At 43.6% G+C, this 25115-nt stretch overlaps 1 protein-coding gene across 7 annotated transcripts in view; it reads right to left on the bottom strand.

Moving 5' to 3' along the window:
- Positions 1-25115, bottom strand: part of Foxp1 (forkhead box P1) — a 608309-nt gene that overhangs the window by 316111 nt on the left and 267083 nt on the right. For all 7 annotated transcript variants that reach the window (XM_087904462.1, XM_087904472.1, XM_087904468.1 and 4 more), the window contains one exon: positions 21531-21598. The gene's annotated coding sequence lies outside the window, so the exon portion shown is untranslated. The remainder of the gene's footprint in view (positions 1-21530; positions 21599-25115) is intronic.

Genomic DNA, 25115 nt, shown 5'->3' with positions numbered 1-25115 from the left:
CTTCCAAAATATCCTGAGGGCACTCTTTCAGCCAGTTTTTGCTCACTCCAATTATTCTTTAATTTTAAATAATATAGTAACTTTGACATTTTCATTTGTACTTAAACCACACTAATTTGCCCAGATGATGGGTAGACATAGTGCCAATGAACCAACATGCACTTGCAAACATCAAAAAGGCCAATGATGAAAAGGGACGCCTGACCAGTGTATCATCAAACATATAGTTCCTTTCATGGGCAGTTTCTGAAGATGAGCAAGGACAGAGAGCCCTGGCCTTGCGGCTTGCTGCCCGACACTCTCTCTTCTAAGCCACTTTCTTCTCATGCACTCCAGCAATGACGTTCTCTGAACAAAATGCCAGAATAGACAATAGGAACAAATCTTCCCAAATAGACAGGAAGCTCACTGGGTCATCTACAAACTCACTTCTACTGTAAAAATATTGGGGGTCTAGACGTTCTGGTCATAAAGACAGACATATATGTGAATAGTATATATTTAGAAATAAAAATGGGATTCTATACTGAAAACTCTGAGATGTGACCAAGCCATCTCATTATCTTCTTATCCCACAGTGGGGTTTTCCCAGCATTCTACTACTCAGCAAGGATGTCACATCTAGAGATATGGAGAATCTAGGTGTTATGACACGGGTATGTGATGCACCATCTGCCTAGCATAGATGAGGTTCTCTTTTACCCAATATATACAATAACCTGAAAAATTAACTGTCATCCTCAATAACTTTAGAAACCCTGCTCAACCCATTAAAAACTGCTGCCTAATTTTAACTTCTAAACACCTCCTAAAGGTTTCCCCTTCCTGTCTATCAGCAACACTGTGGTCCATATCATGATGATCTATTGCCCTGTCTTCTCCAGTAGTCTCCTGCTCTCTCCAGCTCCTTGAATCTCTTCCTTGGGCACTAGTTCAAAATTAGATAGTCTCAGCTAGACCTGGTGAAGCAGCTCTACAAATCTTAGCTATTCTGTAATCTGGGTATCACATGTTCAAGTTCAGCCTGAGGTACTTATGAGACCTAGTCTCAAAAAAATTTTCTTTTTTAACATTTTGTATTCTTTTTTTTTTAAACTTTTTTAGGTCATGGGAAATAATTCAATGGTAAAGCACTTTCTTAGCAGATGTATGTTGTATAACAGTTCCCTCCACGACTAAAACATTCCATCCTGCAGGCAGCTCTTTAAACAAGAAGGTAAAGAACTCAAAATTGCATTCAGGAGGTCCCTGAAACTGACCAGATTCACTAGGCTCCCTCCCCACCAGAGTAAGCAAAAAAAGCTGAGAGTCCCTCATAGAGAGAGGAAAGTTTCAGGCAGCTGCCTAGAAGAAGCAGAATCCAGCCAAGCTGCCTGAGAGAGTTTCGATTAACTGAGGCACCTGGAAAAGACACACTACCTATTCTGCTACCTGAAGACTGTGCAGTGTGTGCCAGGTTTACCAGGCTTTGTGAGCTGTCACCATGGTGAGGTAGGCCTTGGTGATGCAGTTGTCTTTGAGTCATTTCTGCTCCTGCAAGTAACCCCTCATCCACACTCCTGTAAGTAACCCCAGTAAACTCATTGATTCAGTAAACTGGACTTTGATGATATCTGTATTTGGTCTGTTATGGGTTCCCTATATGGGGTGAACAGATGTGTGTGTTGAGTCTCCCTAGGAAAATGCTTGCTACACAATAGTATAATACCCTAGATTTGCAACCATCAGATATTGTCAACAGAGAACAGCGGGATCATTTCTTAGTGCCCTTGAGTACAGGCTGGACACATGGTGAGCTTTCACAAATGTGAGGCAGTAGACTTGGTTCCATGCCAGGTCTCGACTTAGCCTGAAGAAGCCTAGCCACTTCCTCTTTCACTCAAAGTTCACCACACTGGAGAGCCCCAACTGCCAGCCAGCAGATGCACCCTCCTGGCTGTTCCCCGCCACAGCTACCTTGCCAGCTGAAAGCAGCCATATGAGCAGCCTGAAACAACTCCGCATGGAGCTGAATTCACATGGACAAGGAATCACCTTTGCTGAGGGCTCCAAAGAAAAAGGCCTGACAGAAAGAAACTCTTGCTGCTTCCAGTCAATAGCTGGAGCCAGGGCGGCTTGGGAAGCGGCACTCAGAGAGGCAGAGAGGCTCACTGGCATGGTGAAAATGGATACCTGGTCTGCCTGCTAGTTCTCAGGCCCTGGCCCCTAAGCCTCTTCCCATCCATGCATATTAAATACTTTAGAGTGGTCTTTCCACGATACAAATAAGATCATTATACTTTGTATCACTCACCCTATCACATACTACAAAAAAAAAATTAAAAATAAGAAGTTTGCAAACCCAGACCCAAATCCATGTATATCCAGCCCACAGTCTCCACCTGTAACTCTGACACTATTCACTCCCCCGGTTCCCTCCATATTCCCTGTGCTCAGCTCAACACAACACAGCCTGTACCAACGCGAACCGTGCCCACCCTCTGTAGTTCCTCCACACTTCTTTTATGCTCTGGATTACTTCCCTATGGAATCTTCTCGGACTCACAAATCCTCAGCTGTAGGTTCTGGAAACAGCAGACATCATTCCACGAACACATTAAATGGGCCACAGTCAACCCAAAGATCTTCTGTGGCGTGCTACAAGGAACTTGGGGGGTTGGGGTGGCTTGAAAGATGGCCGGAATACGTACATAAAGAGTGAATTAATGAGCAGTTTGACCCTTAGTAGTGGGCCCGCCTACTTTCCATCCTGGCCCATCAGAGTTTGTGGATGAGCTCCGATCTCAGTTGTGAGCACTGGTGTCCTTTCTGTAGGAAGAGGAGTGCCTTCTAATTACAGGCAGTAGGGTGACCAAAAAAAAAAAAAACCCACAAAATGAAATTATGCATAAAAGCATTTAGCAGGACCTGACATATGTCATATCTTCAATAATTAACCCTTACCATCATTATTTACCTTTTTTCTTTCTTCACTATTGATGGTTGCTAGGCAAGTGTTCTGACACTGTGTTTAACACCTCCCCAGCCTCCCTCAAAAAAACTTTTAAAGCAAGTTTCCCTAAGCTGACCAAGCTGGCCTTGACTCATCATGCTTTAGCCCAGACAGGGCTTGAACTGTGAACTTTATTCCTCAGCATAGCAAGAGGGCGGCTGGGGTTGCAGGCCGTGCCGCCAGGCTTGGCTTCGTCAAGTGCTGCTCCTGTAACTTGCTGTGAGGCAAGTCTTCAATCAACTGCAAAGTAATAAAAGGTTTTCTTTCCAGGACTTTCCATCCCCGCCCTCTACTGCCATCATAAGCACAGAAGCCCAGATGCATTATGTAGCGCGAGGATACACTTGCTATATAACATCTCACTGGGAAGCTGGGTACCCAGACAAAACCCCCAGGCTCCCTCCATGAGTTCAGGAACACAGCAATCAGAGAGATATGAGCAAAGAGATCTCTATCAAGCAATTTACCATGGAGATGTCCACCCTTGCCCATCTCAGAGCCCTTTGTAGCATTTAAGGAGAGCCATTGTTATTCTAGATAGAAATATGAACTATTTAGATTCTCACAGACCATACTCTCTTTATTCTTAATTTTTACTATCTACTTATTTTCCTAGATGGGGACTCACGATGGAGCTCTGGGAGGCCTGGAACACTTTCTGCACCCCAGCCTGCCAAAACTTGTAGAGACCTGCTTTACTTCAGTCTCCCGAGTGGTGGGCTATTCATATAGAGATACTTCAGCAATATATAAAAAATTGCAACACAAATCAATGTACATTTCTCAGGCTCAAATATACACAATTTTTCACCCAGTGTTTCCCCATCCTAGTAAATCGCCCTTCATCAATGCCTGTCAGCCGGAATGAACTTACCTTTCAGCTGACACCGGGCAGGTTACCCTGCCTCAGGTGAGGGTAGGGATGTGTTCTCTGGTATGGAGTGAACAGAAGACAAGAACTGTGCTGAGCATCGTACAGCATTAACAAAGTACAGAACAGCCTCATAAGGAGTCACCTAGTCTAGAATGCCAATGGTGTTTCCATGAGGTTCAGATACCTCTCCTTTGGGGAAAATGAGGCAGGCTCACAGAGGGACTGCACAAACTCCATTCTATCCAATCCTGAGTGTTCAACAATTGGGACTGGGTTAAAACACATACACGCACACACACACACACACACACACACACACACACACACACATAGAGAGAGAGAGAGAGAGAGAGAGAGAGAGAGAGGGAGGGAGGGAGGGAGGGAGGGAGGGAGGGAGAGGTCTGGGCAATGCAGTAACAGTAATATTGTTGTCTGCAGATGTTATTGGAGGGCATTGGCAACAGATTCCCAAACCTTTAAGTATCAGGAAAAACAAAGCATAGTTAGACTGGGAAGCTATATTCTGGATGTATTTCTAAATAACTATAATGTGAACCAGAAATGTAATATTAAATGTTGTAGAAGATAGATTTAATAAGTTAAAATAAACAAATGAAATTAATTTTAATGGCATATTTTCTCAAATGTAATGAATTTAAAATATCACCTCAACATATTATTAGCATTAAAGTTTGTCAGATATTTTACTCTATTCTTTAAAAAATTTTTCTTTTAAAATATTCTTTTAAAAATGGGAGTTGCACATTTGGCACCTGTGAATTTAGCCCAGGCCCATTTCAAGCATTCAAGAGCCACCAACATCTGAGGGTTACCTCCTCTGTGACAAATATCCAGAGGGAAAGATTCCTGGAAGGATTGCTGCCCAGACCCTGGGGATAACTTTAAAGCCATGCATGCCTTCTTACACATGTTCTTCTCACTGTTGCTTTTATGACTTGAATTATCATATATAAGTAAAGACGGATCAAACTACACGCAGTTTGAAAGGACAAAGAGAAAGGATGCCCTGCGAGGCTTCATGAATGCATCCTGCTCACTCATTGAAAATGATGGATTGTGGGGATTTCAGAGAACGGGTTGCTGCCATGTATTCCTTTGTTTGATGGCAAGGTCAAGGCCATTCTTGCCAAGTGGGTCCAGAAAGCCAATCTCCTACTACCTCAAAACACATCCTAGTAGTGACAAAGAGCTTTTCTTCTGGTTTCCTGGACAGGCGGGGCTTTTGTGCACACTCACACATGAATACCCACATTTGCACAGACTGAATATCTGATGAGAACATTTCTACCCGTTACTCTAGGGGCACGAGCTTATTGCCTGATTTTTGTTTCATTCATTCACTCATCCATCCATTCATTCATTCACTGGAGAGAGTTCCTGGTCTCAACCTCCTAATCCTCCTGCCTCAACCTTCTTAGAAGTTGGATCATTGTTCTGAACACAATGCTCAGTCCACGTACCCTTTAAATGTGGTCTGTATGCACCAGCTCGTTAGTAAGCTTACAGCCAGTGACTCTCAGTTCCAGAAAGCCTTTTTGCAAACAAAATTTCAGAATTTAGAGATCTTGCAAACTCAGCAATTCCTGTCTGAATTCAGGAGTTCCAAGGCGCCAGTGGTAAGGCCCTGCATGGTCTTCATCCTCAAAATAAGACTGTAATGTCCCTAACATCTGACTCAAGTTTATAAAGACAGGGCAGCTGGGTCCTTCAGAGTGGCCCTGCACCATCCTCCTTGAAGGGAGCTGAGGGCAGGAGAAGGAAGGTGATTTCAAATTTTAGTATCAGTCTTTGGAAATCTACTGAGGATTTTAACTTTCCCCCCATATTTGGGGCAGGGAACAAAAGGTCTGGATGTGTTTCCCCTCTGTTTCTAGCAGTCTTTCTTTAATAAGCTATGGCATGTAAAATAAAAAATCAGCATCACGAAATTGTATTTAATGGTAAAGGTGATGAGCCTCCTTGATAACTTACCTAGGAGCCAGCATTTACCAGGTCGTTACTGGAAATGGTAGGATACTCTAAAAAACTTGGCATGTAGGAAATCCAGCGCCTCTCCCAACTCTCCATAAAGGAAGAACCAGTTTTGACCCAACTGTTTTAACACAGGACAAAAAACCATTTTAACTTAGAAGGCCACAAAGCTAAACAGTAGGATTGAATCCCCAAGCCAAGATTCTGAACCCCAAACTCTTAAGCAACAACACAAGACTCACTGTAGAACTTCACAGTATCCCTGTAAGGAGCGTCGCTCAATTCACAGTAGGGAAACTGGTGACCAAATGTGTTACCCTGCCACCACACCTAAGAACTGGCCTCTACAGGCTTAGTTCACAGCCTGCCAAGACTTACAGACTGAACAGAACCAGCTCCATGGCCCGCATACTGGCACCTAAAAATGATTAAATTTCCATTAAAAACCAGCCCTGTTCTGAAGCAGCTATGAAGGAAGGAACCAGAGAAGTTCACAGGCAGAAATAGGACTTTCAAGTGAATTTCTGGGAATGGAGAAATAGAGGGAGAAAACTGAGTGTGACCACTGGGCCTGTGACCCTAAGGCAGAGTGTGACCCTGGCCACTGGGCCTGTGACCCTAATCCTGGATCCTAGCTTTGGCCTTTCCTCCAACAGTGCTCAGCTCACGGAAAGTCAGAGCAGGCCTGAGAAAAGAAGTGTGCTTAGCTATTGCACTTTCCTTCCTCTGTAATCTGCCATCCAGGACTGGGTTAGAGACAGCTGATAGAATCTGCACTCTCAACACAACAGACACCAGAGACAGCGCAGAACCCTCGGTGCATCTCTATATAGCTCAACCTTGAATGGTACCCCACCTAATGCTTGGGAATGAAGATGCTCTCTGAAGCACCCAGGTCTGTCCCCAGGGTGTGATGGCTTTAATGTACCTGGCCAGCTTCATTCGGGCCTCTGGGGCCCCAGAGCAGAAGAAAAGTCGCTCTGTGGAGAAAGGACTGAAGGAGAAACTTGCAGAGTCTCCACTACAGAACCCAGGGCAAAGGGAAGCAGCCGTCAGTGGGTTTTAAGGATGCTAGGTCTGGAGGAACAGTGCCTTAGCGCCAATTGCTGAGGATAAGCCAAAGAGAGCAGAACTAGTGATGGCTTGCTATCTCATTGCTAGAATCTTCCTGGAAACTGGTCAACTTGTCCTCAACAAAACAATGAGGCTGATGCACCCACCCATTCTCCCAAGAGTTGGGATTTGTTTTAATTAATAACACTTATTAATTTGTCTACTTGGTTCACTGACATATTGCTGGCATTTAAAGTGCAATGCAGAACAAGCAGATACTCAAAGAGGATTCGGTAAACAAAAGAAGAAATTTAAAGTTTAAGACCCTGTATAAATCCTGAGATAGAGACACTGGTGTAGTAACCACCCACCCACTGTGATGTCCCTTCCTTATTCCAGCACCCTGGCTCCCTCTACCTGTCCACCCTCTCTAACCCTGGCTTTCCCAAACACTGTGAACAAATCAGAAAACACAAACAGCCCAAAGAAACAAGTCAAACTTCTGGACTTCACGTCAGTGTTGACCTCCAACAAGTAAAGGACAACAACAGCAACAACAACAATAACTAATACATTGTTTGACATCGGAAATGACACACACACACACAAAAAAAATGCTGACCCACTACGGGCAAAGCTGCAGGGAAATAAACATTTGAACCAGTACTGACAGCAAATGCAAACTGGTGTTTTATGAGAGGCATGATGGTGGGATGTGAGGAGATATCAGAAATTCCATAACTTTCCTTAGAGCGATCCCTACGCCAAAGAAAAAAACTTGAGAAGCAGCTATGCCCAATGGATCTATGGTGACAGATAGCACAAAACCTAGACACAGCCTCCAGACAAGACAATGAGTGACCTGTTAATCCACCCACAACAGTGGCATGGTATGATGCAAGCCAAAGGCCGTACAGAATACTCTGGGGTGGAGATGCAGCTCAGAGGCAAAGCTCTTGTCTAGCATGCGAGTCCCTCAGTTGGATCCCTAGGTCACCAAATAAAAGCACAAACAAAAAGTCACCAAATTCTATGATAAAGGGAAGTTTTATCTACGTTATAACACATTTTTAAATGCATATAAAATTCTATATGCTGTACTTTTGTTAAATACATATGTATCCAGAGTCACCGTAGAAGGAAATGTCTGTCTCTCTCTGCGTGCACTCTGTGTGTGTTAAGCTCAGTGCCAGGATTTTAGATTAGTTGTACTTTATATTTGGTCTATTTTCCTACCGTTTAAAATTCCTACCATGGAGGCTCAACAGTTAACAATTACTTGCTGCTCTAGTTGAGGACAAGAGCTTGGTAGCTTGGTTCCCAGAACTCACACTGAAGAATTCCCAACTTACTGTAACTCCAGCTCCAGGAGATCTATGGGGGGGTACCTGTACACACACATGCACACACACACACACACACACACACACGCACGCACACGCACACGCACACACACATACACACATCAAAATATTTAAAAAATATTCTCAGAGCTGGCGAGATGGCCCAGTCATTAAAACTGACTTCCTCACACAGACATACATGCAGGCTAAACACCAATGCAAATAAAATAAGAATAAATTATTTAAAAAAAAAACTGATTTCTACTTGTTCAGAAGACCTGAAATCTGTTGATAGCACTTAAATTAGATGCCTTCACAAGCCTTTATTCCAGGTTCAAGGGATCCTCTGGTCTTCTCAGGCCCCCTTAGACACCTGCACTCACACGTGCAGGTAAAAATGAGATAATCCGGGGCTGGAGAGATAGCTCAGTGGTTAAGAGCACTAGCAGCTCTTCCAGAGGTCCTGAGTTCAATTCCCAGTACCCACATGGTGGCTCACAGCCACCTATAATGAGATCTGGTGCCCTCTTCTAGCATGTGGGTATACATGGAGGCAGAATGTTGTATACATAATAAATAAATAAATCTTTAAAAAAAATGAGATAATCCTTTCAAAGCTTGTTCTCATTTTAGAAACAAGTCAGGTTCCTAAAAAACACCCTGGTTTGCATACACAATGCACATATAATATAATGATGGAAACAATTTAATGAAATATGGTTCTTTGGGTCATAATCCTACATAACTAAGCATTTAACTGGCAAAAAAAAAAATATTAGAAGAGGCAACAAGGAATACCAGCCCCATTCTAGAACCAGGATAGGATTTGAAAGCATGTACGTCTGACCTGCCTGGTATATGTCCTATAAAACATATCGCCCATCCCCATGCTTTCACGGCTCCAACCTTTCCAAATGGCAAATGCAGCTCACAGAAAGAGCCGATCATACAGCACAGGCAAGGTGGGGTCTCCATCAATGTCCTCCTGCTGAGAGAAACTCAACTACTCAAAACAAAAATACAAGAAACAAAGAAACACCATAGCTGTCAGCAAGCAGGAATATTCTAACCTCATACACTCTGCCCAACATGTTTCAAAGCACAACTGAAGGAGGAAGGAAAGGGACAGAAATGGAGAAAGAAGGGGCATTGGCATCAAAGAGAAGGGAGGTAAAAAAAATGGACATTTTGTGAAATAAACATTTCTAGCTGCTTTTGCATATTGATGTTTTTTAAACGCTTATTTAAAAAAAGAACATTGGGAATTGATTCAAGAAAAGATATAGCCACTTAGAAAAAATGCTTAGGTTTCCAGTTCATTATCAGATAGTCAAAAACCCTACTATTTCCATTTATTTTGGCATCCTAGCATTATAGGAAAAGGTAGACTCAGAAAGTGCCCCCAGCAGGATGGCTGCCGGTGTAAACCCTGGATGTGCGTTTTCCTTTCCGTCATCCTCTGTCATCAGTCAGACTGGGAACCCCCAATGTTCCTGGGTCCTCTCTGAGTCTACGGGGCCCACAACACTTCATGCAGGGTCACCTGAAGGGGTGACAGATGGGACCAGCACAGAGGAAGAGGAGTTTTCCTCCAGGATGTGGCTTAGCTTCAACTACAGTAAGCCTCACAGGCACCTAATTCACTAATGACTGTGCCTCCGAGAAGTAGCAAGCAAGAAAACCTCGAAGTCTGTGTTCTGGGAGCTGACAGGACTCTTGAATTTTCCAGAGCAGCCTCCATGAAACTCAACCACGGGGAGGGACCCTTGAAGGTGTAGCCAGAAACAAACTAAATGAATGACTTGGCGGGTATTGAAAGTGGGATGGGGGTGAAGTGATGGGGTGACTTCCATTAGGATCCTAAGAAGAAGGATCCTAAGGGAGGGTGAATGGCTGGTCCATGGAAGGAGCCACAGTCCCCACTCTGGATGCTGAAATCAGGTCTGAAGGGTGACTTCAGACAAGAGAAGAAATATGCCTCACAACTTAATGTTTAAAAACTTCATGCGCCAAATTCATGCCAACTACACTATATGCAAAGTACATGCTCTCAGTTCCATGGAATGGTGTGATGTGCGTCAAATTAATAAATCCTTTGAGGAGAAACTAATGGGAAATGGAAGCTTTCAACAACGTTTAATTCTTCTTTTTACATTTACTTCCTTAGGGACAGAGAGGGTGCAAGCTGCAGCCTGAGTGCACAGGTCTGACCACACCGTGCTGGAGCCAGGGCTCTCCTCCCACCTGGAAACTGAAACTGAACTCGGGTTCTCAAGTTTGGCAGCAAGCATCATTACTCACTAAGACACCTCCATGAGCCTTCCGCAACATTTTAAAACTAATTATATTCTCATGCTGGAGATACAGCTCAGCGGTTAAGAGCACCAGCTGCTCTTCCAGAGGACCCAGGTTCAATTCCCAGCACCCACATGGCAGCTCATAACTGTCTGTAACTCCAGTTCCAGGGGATCTGAAACCCTCATACATACATACATACATACAGACAGACAGACAGACAGACAGGCAAAACACCAATACATATGAAATAAAAATAAATAAATTGCAACAAAACTTAAAAAAAAATTTAAAAAACACAAATTATATTCTCTCACAATACCCAACATAGAGACACCAGCATTCACAATGAACTGAAAAGGATGTGATGAAAAGGCCAGGGTAGCAGGAGGAAAGGACTTAGCAGCGAGTGACACCATGACAACCGTAAAGCTCAGGTACAGGTGTGGGGGCTGAAAAACAGAGCACAGGGCACAAATGTACAGGCCAGATCTCCTTATCAAAACCAATGGTGAGGCACAGAGAAGTGACAAACTGTTTGGCAATGTTGCCAGGGATATTTTTTCATCCCATATTTTTTGTTTTTATAGTTATCTTATAATGTTATAATGTAATGGAAAATAAGCATTTTATTCAAAATTACCCACAGAGATGGACTGTTCCTCCTCCTCCAGTAGCGCTTACCGGCGCTTAGTCCTCCAATACATCTACGTGCACCGCTTTTCCTCTTTGCTACCCATTGCCTATTGCTTGAGGACGAGAGGCTGGCTTGGGAACTGGGAACATGATCAACTGCGTTTCATGATTTTTGAGAAAAAGAGACCTTTGATGTGCACAGTTAACTTGAAAGACTGATGCACCCATCAAAGACTACCCGTATTAGTAGAAGGTAAGGGTGACAGACTGACTTGTGGCTCAGGTTCAAACTAGTTCCTTACTAATCTAGAGAGTATGTTAACCACACCAAGCTACAGCACAATTTAGAATAATAAAACAGTGTGCTCTATACAGAGACCAAGTGCAGACCTGATTTCTACGCCACTGAGTTAAAGGGTGTTTGGAAAGGGGTAACAAACCGTAAGATTGCGCTGTTCCTTCATCACTGGTTGAACTATGACACAGACATCACAGAAGTGAGGCTGCAAAGATTGGGGATAAATGTGTGACCCTAACAAAGAGAGGAGTAGAAAGGTATTAAGGGGAAAAAAACCCAAAAAACAAAAAACAGCTGAGTTAGCTTTTTCTTGCTGTGACAAAATGCGTGAGCGAAAGAACTGAAAGGAAGGAAAAGGTATCTTGGCCCGCTGTCTCAGAGGGCTCAGCCCGTGGCCCGCTGTCTCAGAGGGCTCAGCCCGTGGCCTGCTGTCTCAGAGGGCTCAGCCTGTGGCCTGCTGTCTCAGAGGGCTCAGCCTGTGGCCTGCTGTCTCAGAGGGCTCAGCCTGTGGCTCACTGGTTCTGTTTCCAGCATGATACAAAGCAGAATAATATAGTGGCAGAAGCATCTAGTTGAGAAGTTCTTTACATTATGGTGAACAGGAAGCCAAGAGTAAGAGAGACTAGAAGAGTACCCCCAATTGTCTTCCTCCATCCAGATCCCACTTCAAAAGTGACCAATCAGGTTCCATCTTTTCTCAACAGAAACAGCTGAGAATCAAAACACTCAGCACACAAGGGCTTGGGGACATTTTACACCTAAACCACGTGATCATCTAACAAGTCATTAGGTAAAACCAGAACAAATTACCAAATTAAAACTCAAATACATTTTACTATCTTGAGATCATAACTAACTCTCATATAGATACACATAATGGCCAGGTCTCTGCTACCATCTCTTTGACCTCTTAACACTGTGTGACATGGCTGACAACCTTCAAAACACCCCAATGATTTTATCATTCACCACAATCTCAACATTTCTCCTGTGTGTGTGTGTGTGTGTATGTGTGTGTGTCCACGTATTCATGTGTGCAAATCTATATGTGTGTGCACATGTGTGGAAACGGGAGGACAACCTCAGCTGTTGGTTCCTAGGGTGCTGATCACTTTGTTTTCTAAGATAGAGTCTGTTGCTGGCTTGGAACTTGTTGGATGGGCTCAGGAGGCTGGCTAGTAAGCCCCAGGATTCTATGTCTATGTCCCCTGTCCCAGTACTGGAATTACAATATACCTCACTACGCTTGGCTTTCTACATGGATCTGAGCATAAGCCTCAGATCCACACACTGTGACAAGTACTTCACGAGTAAGCTGCTATCCTAGCCCTTCCTCTATGTTTGACCTTCATTCCTCAATGTCCTTGATAAACTTTCTAACACAGGCTCGGGGGCCTTTCTAATTTGTGTCTAAGCAGCACTACCTTGGTGCGCGCATGAAGTTTTGTGTCTGACATATCTCTTAGATACCTGTAAATCCTACGCTGATAGCCACTAGCTAGAATATTTTTGGAACTACATATCCAAAGGCTCATGGGGATCTCATCTGAGTGACAATGAACAGCTGCAAAACCCATGTTCGCCACTGCCCTGTTGGGCCCCCTCCCTTCACCACCTACACTGGGCCAGCTCACTGGTGTCCCTCCTCCAGACAATGACAATTCCATCCAATTAGAAACAGCTCAGAGTAAAACTTCCAGCCTTCCACCTGACTCCTGTCTCTGTTTTCCTACAGAGCATCCCATCAGTGAATTCTCTTAGTGACACCCTACCACACAGGAAGAAAGTCTTTGAGTCCCTTTTGACAAAATACCATGTCTCCACTAGAAAAGTCTCCAGCTTACCTTAAATAAACTCCAACAGCAACGGGGTCTCACCAGGCACTGTGGCCACTGGCAGTCTAAATCACCTAGTCTTCATTCTACCTCACGGAGCTTCACAGATACCCTCCTTAAATGGCCTCCCTTCTATGGCCCCCTTCACCCACAGGCTATTTTCAAGTCAGGGTTTTTGAGTGAAACACTTAAAGCATGCATTCTTTTGTAGCCCTTCCAAGGATCTCATTTTTATAAGGATACAGTAAGTTATGTTTCTTCTTGACCTTATGCCCCATCACCCTCTTGTGTGCTGCCACCAGCAAGACAGCTCTCTCAGCGCATGCTCAGATGTGTCCGCTCCACAGTGAGACTTCCAAGGACTACCTATCTGGAGTTGTAGCCTTCCCCTCTGGCACCTGACCCCTCTCACCAGGTTCTACTATAATCAGCACACTCTCATGATGTCTGCCTGCCTAGACACACTCCCCAGAGCAATGGGCAGGGGACTTGGTCACTGCTGCTCACTTCTGTATCCCCACTAACACCATCACTGCCACCCAATGGGAATACCAGGCATGCCACATAAGTCGCTGGAACTAATACTACTTACCCACTGTAAGTAAAAGCCCAGCTGAAACAAAATTTAGTCCTTTCATTGAGGCCAATGGATCCAAACTGACTATTTTAATATGCCATCAATAATGAAAAGCATGAACAGTTTTCATACTTTTTCAATATGAGAGCCTTGAAATATTTTATGGAGTGATACCCGTACCACATGTAAGTTCTGGTTAACCATAAGACAAGTGTTCAACAACCACAAGTAGAGAGTGGCTTTCATACTGGACTGGGGAGGCCTAGCACAATGCCTGGCGCAGAGAAGACATTTAATAAAGATGTGGTGAACAGACAAGCAAATGAATCAATGGAACTTGCAGACTGGATTAATTTCCATTACAGAAACTAAGTTTAACAAGCCTCGTAGTATGCATTTCTAATGTGAAGCACACTTCAGAAAATGAGGCTACTTAAAAACAGGCTTGGGGGCTGGAGAGGGGCTCAGTGGGTGAAGTGATTCCCAGGAAAGTGTGAGGAACCGAGTTCAGATCTCTAGAACACATGTAAAGTCAGATGCACACATCTGCAATTCTAGCACTCATGGCCAGAGGCGAGGCAGAAAAGAGAACACCTAGAAGCCTGTCTAAAACAAGGTGCCAGGGCCAGCACCTGAACTACACACATACACACACACACACACACACACACACACACACACACACACACCACCCACATCAGTCTTGACTATAATCCACTAAAATGATTGCCTAATTCACAAATTGGTCCCAACTCCTACTCTGAAAACCAATGTTCTAAACTTCCGAGTTGCGCAACCTGTAATGAATGGCTCTCAGGACACTTCCTCTGACCTCCAGCAACTGCCTGGCAGTCTCAGTGAACAGGCGGCTGACAGGCAAGGAGGGCTAGTCCAAGTACTGCATGAACCAGTAGACGGAAATAATCCGTCCACCCGGTGATGCCGGTTTGCTTTTTTAATTAAGAGTCATTTTATGTAACTTATCACACTGTCAGGTAATTAACAAAACATGTAATTACCTTTAATTATATGCTACCTATGGACTAATACACAAAATTCAAGGGGGAAGCTGCAGGATTTTCACACTTCAAAAAGACTGGGTTTGAATAGAGCAGAAAAATTGAGGAGCTTTTTCACACACTCCCCCCCCACACCATTCATTACCCTCTATCCAAAGGCCTCGGAAGTGTAATAGTTCATATCAGGGGCAGAGAACAGGCAAATGATTAAGCTTCATTTCATTTTTACAAAGTCTCAATCATGAGGCATCCTTTAGAAAGATACCACAAACATCAGCTCCAAAGCAGGAATCTTCAGGACAAGTATAAACGTGTGAAGGATGGTTCTAGCCACTCCATCGTGGCTCCACTGAGAACTGAGGGAGAGTAGGAACAAGGTTCCCATGCATGCACTATTCCTTTTTTGACTTTTTTGTGTACACATGTGTGTTTGGCTGTGTGTTTCTGTCTGGGTGCACACGTGTGAAGTTTAGAGAACAACCTGTATGTCATTCCTCTTAAGATGGTGGCTCTCATTGCTTGCTAAATATGATGGGTCAGCTGGCCAGTGCTCAGAGAATCAGGGTCTATTCCTCGGCTCTTGATTCCAAGCCTGTGCCACCATCCCCATGGTATATGTTTGTTCAATCTTTCATGTGGTTTCTGGGGATCCAACTCAGGTCCCCCCCCCACATTCCTAATCTAACTAGCTCCTCCCCCGCTGCATCTCTACATAATTACTGGCTGTATTCCTTCCTGAAGGTTCCGCATCATGCAAGAAAAGTGAGATTTACTACACTGCCATTAAGTTGACCAGCTACCACCTCACATGAGGACTTCTAGGATGTATGGGGTGAGTTGTTAAAAAATGTGAGCCTTCGGGAGATGGGACACCGAAAACACCATTTTAAAGGTGTGTCTGGTGTTGTGGAAATAGTTCAGAATGAAAACTCTTGCTTAGCATGTGTGAGGCTCTGGGTTTAATCTTCAATACCACAAAGGGTGGGTGGGGGGAGTATGTATATATTCCTTTCCTGCTTTTGTTTAATGTGTATGGTTGTTTTGACTGCATGTAGGTTTTTGCACCATATGCCAAATGAGGCCAGAAGAGAGTGTTGGATTCACTGGAACTGGAGTTGCAGATGGTTGTAAGCTGCTATGTGGGTGCTGGGAATTGAACCTTGGTCCTCTAGAAGCATAGCAAGTGTTCTTAAACTCAGGCATCACTCCAGCCATGCCCTCCTTCTATTTTTTATTCACTATGTAAAATATAGCCACTTGCACATTGCTACAAATACTGTCTTTACTATGAAATATGTTCTTATGTACATTTGAACAAATGATCTCTGCAGAAAACCAATTCCACCAAGCGTGTTTCCCTGAAAAATCAATATATTTAATCATGTTTTCTTAGCAAAAGAGGAGGCAGTTCTTGTTTATACAGGAAGTTAGTTTAGGGTCATGGCAATAGTGCTGAAGAATGGCCAAGCCAGTTGTAGGAGCCCCCACTGCTAGCAGGATTTGCCGAAGAAGGCAGAGGCAGGAGGCTCCTAAGTTAGAAACCAGCCTGTGCCACACAGTGAGTTCCAGGACAGCCTGAACTACAAAGTGAGGCCCTAACTCAAAAACAAGCAAACAAACAAAAGCAGCTGAGTTTGAAAACCGAGAATAAAATTTAGAAGTTTAACTGCTGAGAGTTTTGGAGCCTGTCCTGGAACTCACTCTGTCGACCAGACTGGCCTCAAATGCACAGAAGTCCACCTGCCCTGCCACCCGAGTGCTGAGATTAAAGGTGTGCACCACCACTGCCTGGCACCTTGGACAATCTTTAACATGACTGTACTCCAAGAAAGAAGTCAGTCTCCAAGCAGCATAGACTACAGGATTCCATTCACACCTAAAACAAGCAAAGCTATCAGGACAGAAGGAAGAGCAATGGCTGTCAATAGGTTAAAAAGAGGGCAAAATAGGGAAAGGCTGCCACCTGAAGCAAAGATTTCCTTCTTGGTTGACAAAATGATACGTGGTGTAAGGTGGTAGACAGCAACCAGTCTGAAGACCCAAAGCACCCGCACAGCAAACATTCTTTAAACGAGCGAATAAAAGTATGTGTTGATTATAAATTCCAGAAGTCTGAATATAAAACACTGAGCTGCCTAATAACTCACAACAGCATTGTTGTGCAGAGTACAAGAAAGTCAATCTCACACTTCTGCGCTGGGCTGAAACACACCACTGGGCACCTTCTGGCCCTTGCTCTGGGTCACTTTCAAACAGCAGCCATAGCTAGCCTTTCTACAGTCATTATTAGCAGTTGAGTCTGTCTTCTGTCTGTAACATAAACTCTGAGAAGACAGCGACTACATCCTTCTCAGGTGGAACTACACTCTGAGGGTACAGTAAAGAACTATGTACAGTAAAGATCTGTGCTAACAATTAAGGTGTGTGCACAAGTACACCTACATGCACAAATGATTGTGAGTTAGGGAGGGAGGGAGGGAGGGAAGGAGGGAGGAGGTAGGGAGGAACAGAAGGACAGCAGGAGACGAAGAGAGAGAGGACTGGATTGGAGTAATTCCCTCCATAAAGAAGTTATGGATGGTCTGACCTCTTATATTTGCTCCTCAGTCTTTTCCAGTCTCTCTTCACTCAAAAACATTTCCCAGCAGCCCTTGAAACTCCGTGGCGCCCTTCCCTAATCTCACCAATTACAGGTCAAGAGGTGTCATGTGAGCAATCTTTAACTTTCGCTTCAAAGAAAATGGAGTAGTTTTGGCTTCCCCATGTTGTGGCACACAAGCACACAGCTTAGCTTCAGGTACACAGATAAGGAGAGAGCCCCAGGGGCAGAGAGAGAGGAAACAAAAGCCTCCCTGGGCAAACAGACTAGCTGGATTCTACATGACCCAAGTCAAGGAACATTCGGTTTCAAACACTAACTGCAGCAGCAGAGACTGCAGCCTAATCATTACAACCAGACCCAGGTGTGTGGTGTATCTATACAAAGAGGAGGCCAATGGCTAGCTGGGGGGGGGGGGGTAGTCGATCATATTTTGGCCAATGGAGTCATCCAGCAATGCAGGAAAGACTTTGCAGCAGAGTCCACAGTAGGTTCGCAAATTCATAGGCACAATTTAAATGCCGAATGTTTTCTTCTGCTTTTTCTTATATGTGTGTGCGTGTGTGTATATATATATTTTTTAAATCAAGGTCTCATGTAGCCCAAACTGGTCTCAGACATGTTATGTTGGCAAAGATGGCCTTGTACTGCTGCTGATCTCGTTGTCTTTATTCACCTAGAGCTGGCATGACAGGCCTCCACCCTCACGTCTGGTTATCCACGGCTGCCCACTCAGACATTTCTGCTCCTCAGTCGGCTATTGGAGTTGTTTAATATTTGGAAAAGTAGTTTGTAGCAACCTGTTGTCCAACTAAAATTACCGAGGTGCAGTCAACATTTGTGATGAATTATGCCATCTTGCAATAAAGTGACAATGGAAACAAAAATACCCCCAAAGATCATTTGAGTGGAGCACCTTAGACGGTGCTGCTGCTAAGGAAACGCTTGAGTCACACAAATACACACTTCTAAAAGAACGAGGGACGAACACATTTCAATTAGCTGAAAAGCATTTTAAACCTCTAAGAAATCATCCATACTATGCAAGGTATAATGGATGCAAACTGTGAACATGTACCGTAGCACCTTCATTTAACATTTAAAAAAAAATCTCAAAATGGGGAAGGTGAAAAATAACTATAATTGTACTTTACTTGAAGTTTTTTTTTTTTTAACTTTCTCACAAGTAAACTGATCATTTAAAAAGAATCAGAAGCGCCACATAAACCATGAAGCATAGGGATGTCTTACATTTGAAGACAATTATCTGGGTGTAGTGGTATAAGCCTGTAACCCCAGCACACTGGGGTCACCCAGAGGAGGAGCCCTGAGGCTCAGGGCCCAGACAGTCCAGTCCAATTGGTGCTTCAGGTTCAGTGAGAGATGCTGTCTCAGGAAATCAGGGGAGAGTGACTGACAAAAGTATCCCATGTTGACATCTAGACTCCAAACAAACGCTCAGAAGTATATGCACATACAAGCGTACATCAAATATATATATATATATATATATATATATGCATCTGTGTACATACAGTATGGGTGTGTGTGCATATGCGTGCACATGCATTCATCAACTCAAGTTCATCCAGAATTAAATAACAAAACGATAAAATTTTAGAGATCAGGTTGACACACAAAATGCTTCTTTCTCTTGCTGTACAAGCGACACACACACAAGCACATATACATACATACATACATGTGTGAATTTGCCTTCAAAAGATATTTGACCCTGTCTAAAAGTAAATTTGGGGGGCAAAAGAGAGATTGAGTGGATAGTGTAGGACCAAAAGAATGTCAAATAACAAAATGTTTATTGAGAATAAAAGTGAAGGTTCCATTTAAGGAACAAAAACCAAGCTTACAAAGGCAGAAATGAAAGAAAAAAAAAGAAACAGATTAAGCATAATTTTCTTTTCTTTTCTTTTATGTGCATTGGTACTTTGCTTGCAAATATGCCTGAATGAAGGTACACTTGAACATGAGTTACAGACAAGTGTAAGCTGCCATGTGGGTGCTGGGAATTGAACCTGAGTCCTCTGGAAGAACAACCAGTGATTCTAACCTCTGAGCCATCTCTCTAGCCCCCAAGCAAAAATTCTTATACTGAGTCCCAAGAAATCTAGTCAATGAAAAATTATATTAGAGCAAGCCTGGCATTAGAGGCATGCACCACCACGCCCCACCAAGTTTTCTTCTGAGATTTGACGAATCTCAATGTTCAGCTTTTCCTGTGTTTCTAACAGCACAAAAGAAATTAAAGCCAGAGAGGGGCTGGAGAAATGGCTCAGTGGTTAAGAACCACGTCCTTCCAGAGGACGTGGGTTCAATTCCCAGCACCCACATGGCAGCTCACAACTGTCTAAAGATCCAGTTGCAGGGGATCTGACACCTTCACACCAATGCACATAAGATAAAGTTAAATAAAACATAAAAAAATATTTAAAAAAAAAAAGAAATTAAAGCCAGAGGAGTGTCCTGGATTAAGATCTCTTCTAGAGGTGACAACATTCAGAGTAAGAGGAGTGGCTGAGACAGGGGTCTGAATGACCCCAAAACAGGAAACATTAACTAGACAGTACTTGGCAGGAAGCCCCAAACTAAACCTCAGGCCAGAGAAGCCTTCCCTTAGCCCATCCCACTGTGGCCAGGGAAGCCTTCCCTTAGCCCATCCCACTGTGGCCAACAAAAGGCCACAGGCTCATCAGCATCACTCCCGTCAAGTGATGTCTGGAATATCTGAGCAGACATGAAACACCTCTGGACATGAACCTGGTGTTTCCCCAAAGAGCATAGATAATGAAACGAGGCAAATCTGAAATACAGGGCCCAAGAGCAAATATACCAGAAAGAACTCGAAAACAAACCTACTCTCTCCATGATGCACTCTAGAACCAAGGCCCCATGTAAGACTTAAGACAAAACTGATCAAATGATCTTAATGTTATCAAGGTTCAAAAATGTCTCTATCTTACAAACATACCGAACAAGATAGCAAAGCTAAGCAAAGACAGGATTCAGTAAGGCCACAGAGCAACTCACTATTAAATGGATACACACCTACTAAATCAAATGGAACTACTACAGGCCAGAATTAAAACGGAGATGGAAAGGCTAGTTTAACTCAAGAAAAAGGGGCACAGGGAGATCTTCACTAAAAATACAATAGACACTTGTACAATAGACTTAAAAAATAAATAAATGGACATCATAAAAATAAACTTAAATTCCATACACTGAAAGAACCTGCAAATTCACTCTGTTAGAAGGTCAAGGGCTTAACTCTGAGGGCTCCTGAATGCAAACACCTGGCATACATGGCCACTTAATGGGAGCATTTCATCTGTTCCCTCAAAAACATGAATTTCAGGAAATATAAGTTGGCCTTCATTCATCAAACCACATTAGGCTTTCTGAAAACTTTGAATTTTAGAGCCAAGTACTCATTTGATTTCCAAGCGAGGTCAAGAAAATAAGACAGCACAGCGTGGACATTCAGGACTGTGCCCCACACTGCTAAGGAGTGGTACCAGAGTGGCCTGTTGCTATGGTTCCTGACTATTAATTTCTGAAAAAAGGTGATTAGGCAGGCAGCAGATGAGCATCAATAGGATGCCATCACGGTGGCACAGAGCGCGGACACCCACTCCTCATGTCCGAGGCAGGTTACTTTTATGAACCACCACTTTAATGTGAACATCCCTTTCTCGCTGTAAGCCCGCAAAACATACAAGCAAGAATTAATTAAAGTTCACCTTCAAAAAACTGGGGAATAAGGTATGATATCATTTGGGGGAAATGAAGAACATGGGTAGGCTATTCCTTTAAGGAAACCTTTAATAAGGCTTCTGCCCACATGCCACACATGTCCATGGATACACATGCCACACATGTCCATGGATACACATGTTTATATGCACGCTCATGTCAACAGAAGACGAAATGATTTAATCCCAGGCCCCAAAGGCTGAAACAGTTTTAGCTACAAGTCCAACAATTACATATGATTTTTACCTTAATTTTTTTTTTGCTTCTGTAATTCAATCTTCAGTTATAGTCACCTCAAAAGGTCACTTCTCACCCTGAAAACAAAACAGAAACAGCCCATCACAACCCAAGTGACAAGCAGAATCTCACAGTGTCCAGCATCCACACAAGCGAAGGACCAGGAGTTTAACTGCACATCCAGGAGATTTCTCAGTTCACAGAAACAAGGCTGGGATCTTCACTCTAAGACCATAAACCCCACAGGGACAGGGAAAGTGAAGACGGAACACTTCCGACTTTTCCAAAGAACTCTTTCTTGCCTCGCCATCTAATAATTCATTTTCAAGTGGTAGAATACATGACTCACAGGCCTCTCTGTTTCTGGAAACCCGACTGGTACTTGAATATGTGTGTGTGTTTGGTTCGTGCCCACAACATTTCTAATTTCATTAAAGCATCGGGCTTATTTTTCTCCTCTTTGAAAGTGAGCTTGCATTTGCAGACATGATGCTTTCTGTCACTCTGAACGTTTCAAAATAATTTTCTTTTTTTAAAGGCACCATTTTCTACTTGGGGAGGGGCAAGGGGTTAATTGCTGTTGAAAGCTGCTCACAGAATATTTAGCACTTAGCATCTATCTCTACCAGATCCACTACATTAGATAAAAATGGTTCATGTCACATGAAATAAACAAATGAAACCAAGCTTCCCAAAACACAAAGGAAGCGAGGAACACATTTCAACCCACATCTCCTCCGCATCTCCACCGCCCCTCAGCAAAACTCCTCTGTGCCTTGTAAGAAATGTCAGACGCTGCCTCTTCCTGTTCAAGTAACTGGAATCAGCACATGGCCCAAGTGAAAAAGGCAAAGATTAGCTTGTTAATTTAGGCCGTGGTAGTGACGGTGCAGGGTTCATCCCACCTCACTGAAGAAATACTAGAATATGAGACGGTGAGGGCCTATCGCGTTACTAGCTGGCTAACAGCATTTTGCTACTACCCAGAACAGTACGGAATGGAGCACAGCCCCGCACACCCTCTGATGTCAGCACTGAATGGGAAAGGCCAAGGCTTCTCCCTTCACTAGGGCTGGGAAGTGGCACTTTCATGCCAACCTCTGACATTTCCACAATCAAGGGGTATGTAGATTCTTGCCATGTTGACTGGAAAAAACGATGCAGGTTGTGAGTGAAATCAGAATTCTCGTGTTTACTGTTAAGAGGAAATTGGAGGTTTTCACCATAAATCTTTACCTTTTAGGTGGGGGAAAACCCTAGCACGGGGTTTAAAATGACAGCCCTGCAACTTGTACCCAAACCTTTTTTGTTTTCACACAAAACAATTCAAACTGAAAATGAAAACCGTGTGCCTTCCCGCTGATGCGACCACTCAGGATCGCCTTCTTGTTTCGTAGTGAACAGCAATAAGAAAGTGCAGCGGCCATCAAGTGTTTAAGGCAGACCAGGAGCCTGGGAGGTACCCCCACTCCACTCAAGGCACACAGCATCTCCTACACAAGAAATGGCAGTCCCCAAAAATCAAAACTTCTAAAATTATACTCTTATTTGCAGTCCTAGGAACAACACTCAAGGTACCTCACATGCTAGGCAAGCACTTGACCACTTAGCTACACGACCAGAATTCATCAAATCTTAAATATAAAATAAGTGAACTTTGGCAGACCCTACTCAATTCAAAGCAAGAAGGCCCCTATCTCCCTCCCTTTTCCTGGAGACTTACTCCAATGCATGCGCTTTAAACTAATTTATATGTTTATCTATTGAGCTGGGTCTATTTTTGCATGTTTGGCAGAAGGGCCTATAGTATTAGACTTTGCAATGCAGATGAGATTTGCTATCATATAGGCAAGGCAAACAACTGGACCTCATTAAAATTTAATTTCCAAAGAAAACTGCTGAAAGGCCTACTTTGAATAAAGTTAGCTATCTCTAGTGTTGCATCTGAACCAATGGAACAAATTCCAGGTAAGCATGAGGTCTGTCTGTTGTTCACACAGCTGCCTAAAAAGCATAGTTCATAAGTGAGTGGAGGCAAAACCAGACACTGGCTGATCCTCAATGTAACGTACGTGTCTTTTTTTCCACTGGGGAAATAAAAGCATAAAGAGTGAGTAACCGCACAATTAGACAACAGACACGCTACCACACACAGACTCAGGCAGTGCAAAGCTGGCTACGTTTGATTTCCACTTATGCGTCAAGTGTCGTCAGTAAGATGTAAAACACATTCCATAAATTTTAATGCACATGCACATCTGACCACTCATTAATTTATTTCTGTTGATTTTACTTTTTAGAAAGAAGGCATCCATTAGCCTAGTCCATCTGAAATAGTATTTTCTGAGTTTTGCTGCAGAAAGATTAATAGTTCAACAGCTGTTTGCCATCACGTGGAATTAAATGAAATGTGTCAATATAGAAGACAAGAAAATAAGGGGTTAGAACTGAGGCCCAAGCCGGTATCAATACATGCTTGGGAGAATCAGAAATCACCCACCGTAGTGAAAAAGATGCAGCTTGCTTTTTCCCGAAGCATGGAACTTCAATTCCTAAAACTGTGTACTTTTACCGATCAAGTCAATCGACTATTTACCTGTCTGACTGTCGGCAGCACAAACACAAAAGCTCAAATTAAACCACTGTGGAAAGCTTTAAAGTTCACACACACGCACACACGCGCGCGCACACACATGCACACACGCACATGCAAACACACACACAGTATAAAAGAGCTGTCTTCCCTTCCAGGTCTCTTGTCTCTTGGTTTTAAAAGGCTGCCACCACACAGATGCCATGTTGTTTTCTTTTTCTCTTTTTAAGAACTTCCCTAGTGATTTTCTGTGTTAGAAGTGAGCCGAGCATATGGTAAACAGAAATTACTTTCCTTCCTGGCATTCTCTTTCCCAGTAAAGATCCCATGAACTGGAATTTTCCAAGGCCTCTTCACTGCAGCCCATGTTATTTACCTGAGGCTACAAGGTGACCACAGAGGCCGTGTTGATCCCCCCCCCTCCACCCCGCATGTCACCTGCCACCTGTAGGGCTGGAAACCCAATATCTCAAGTGCTTCCTCTTTTTCTACTTCCTCCGCCCTCCCTCCTCCACTAGCTCACTGTACGGTGACCTGTGGTTGCCACCCTGCATCCAGGCTGCACTCTGGGTTTTGTCCCTCACTGGATCGGTGAGATATGGAACACAACTGCCAGCTGGCATGAGCTCCTTGGAACTGAAGCCCAAGTTAGCGGGTGAGATCCCACTTCACAGGGCTGGAAAGTAACAGCATACCTTCTATTTTCCACGCTCCAAGTAGTTCCCCCTTTCCCTTTCACAGCGGCTACAATAAACGATCCCCACCGCAAGGCCTGAACTCTCTTTCACAATATGCAGTTACCGCAAACTGATGCTGAAGGGTGACCAACATCATCTATCTCAAGCCTCCGTCTAGCACAGGCTGGTGGAAAAGCCGCCGTGTGCCAGTCTTACCAGAGACATGAGGTGAGCCAAGCCATTTCAGGTCCATGGCAAAGGGGCCAGTTTAGCAGGTGCAAGGGCCTAGGACTCAGCCCTGTGCTTTCCTAAAGGACAGAGCAT

This window comes from Myodes glareolus, chromosome 3 (genome assembly GCF_982192425.1).
Source record: "Myodes glareolus chromosome 3, mMyoGla1.1, whole genome shotgun sequence".
In the NCBI taxonomy this organism is placed as follows: domain Eukaryota; kingdom Metazoa; phylum Chordata; class Mammalia; order Rodentia; family Cricetidae; genus Myodes; species Myodes glareolus.
Note: the sequence above shows the minus strand (reverse complement) of the source record. Positions and strands in the feature narration are given on the sequence as shown.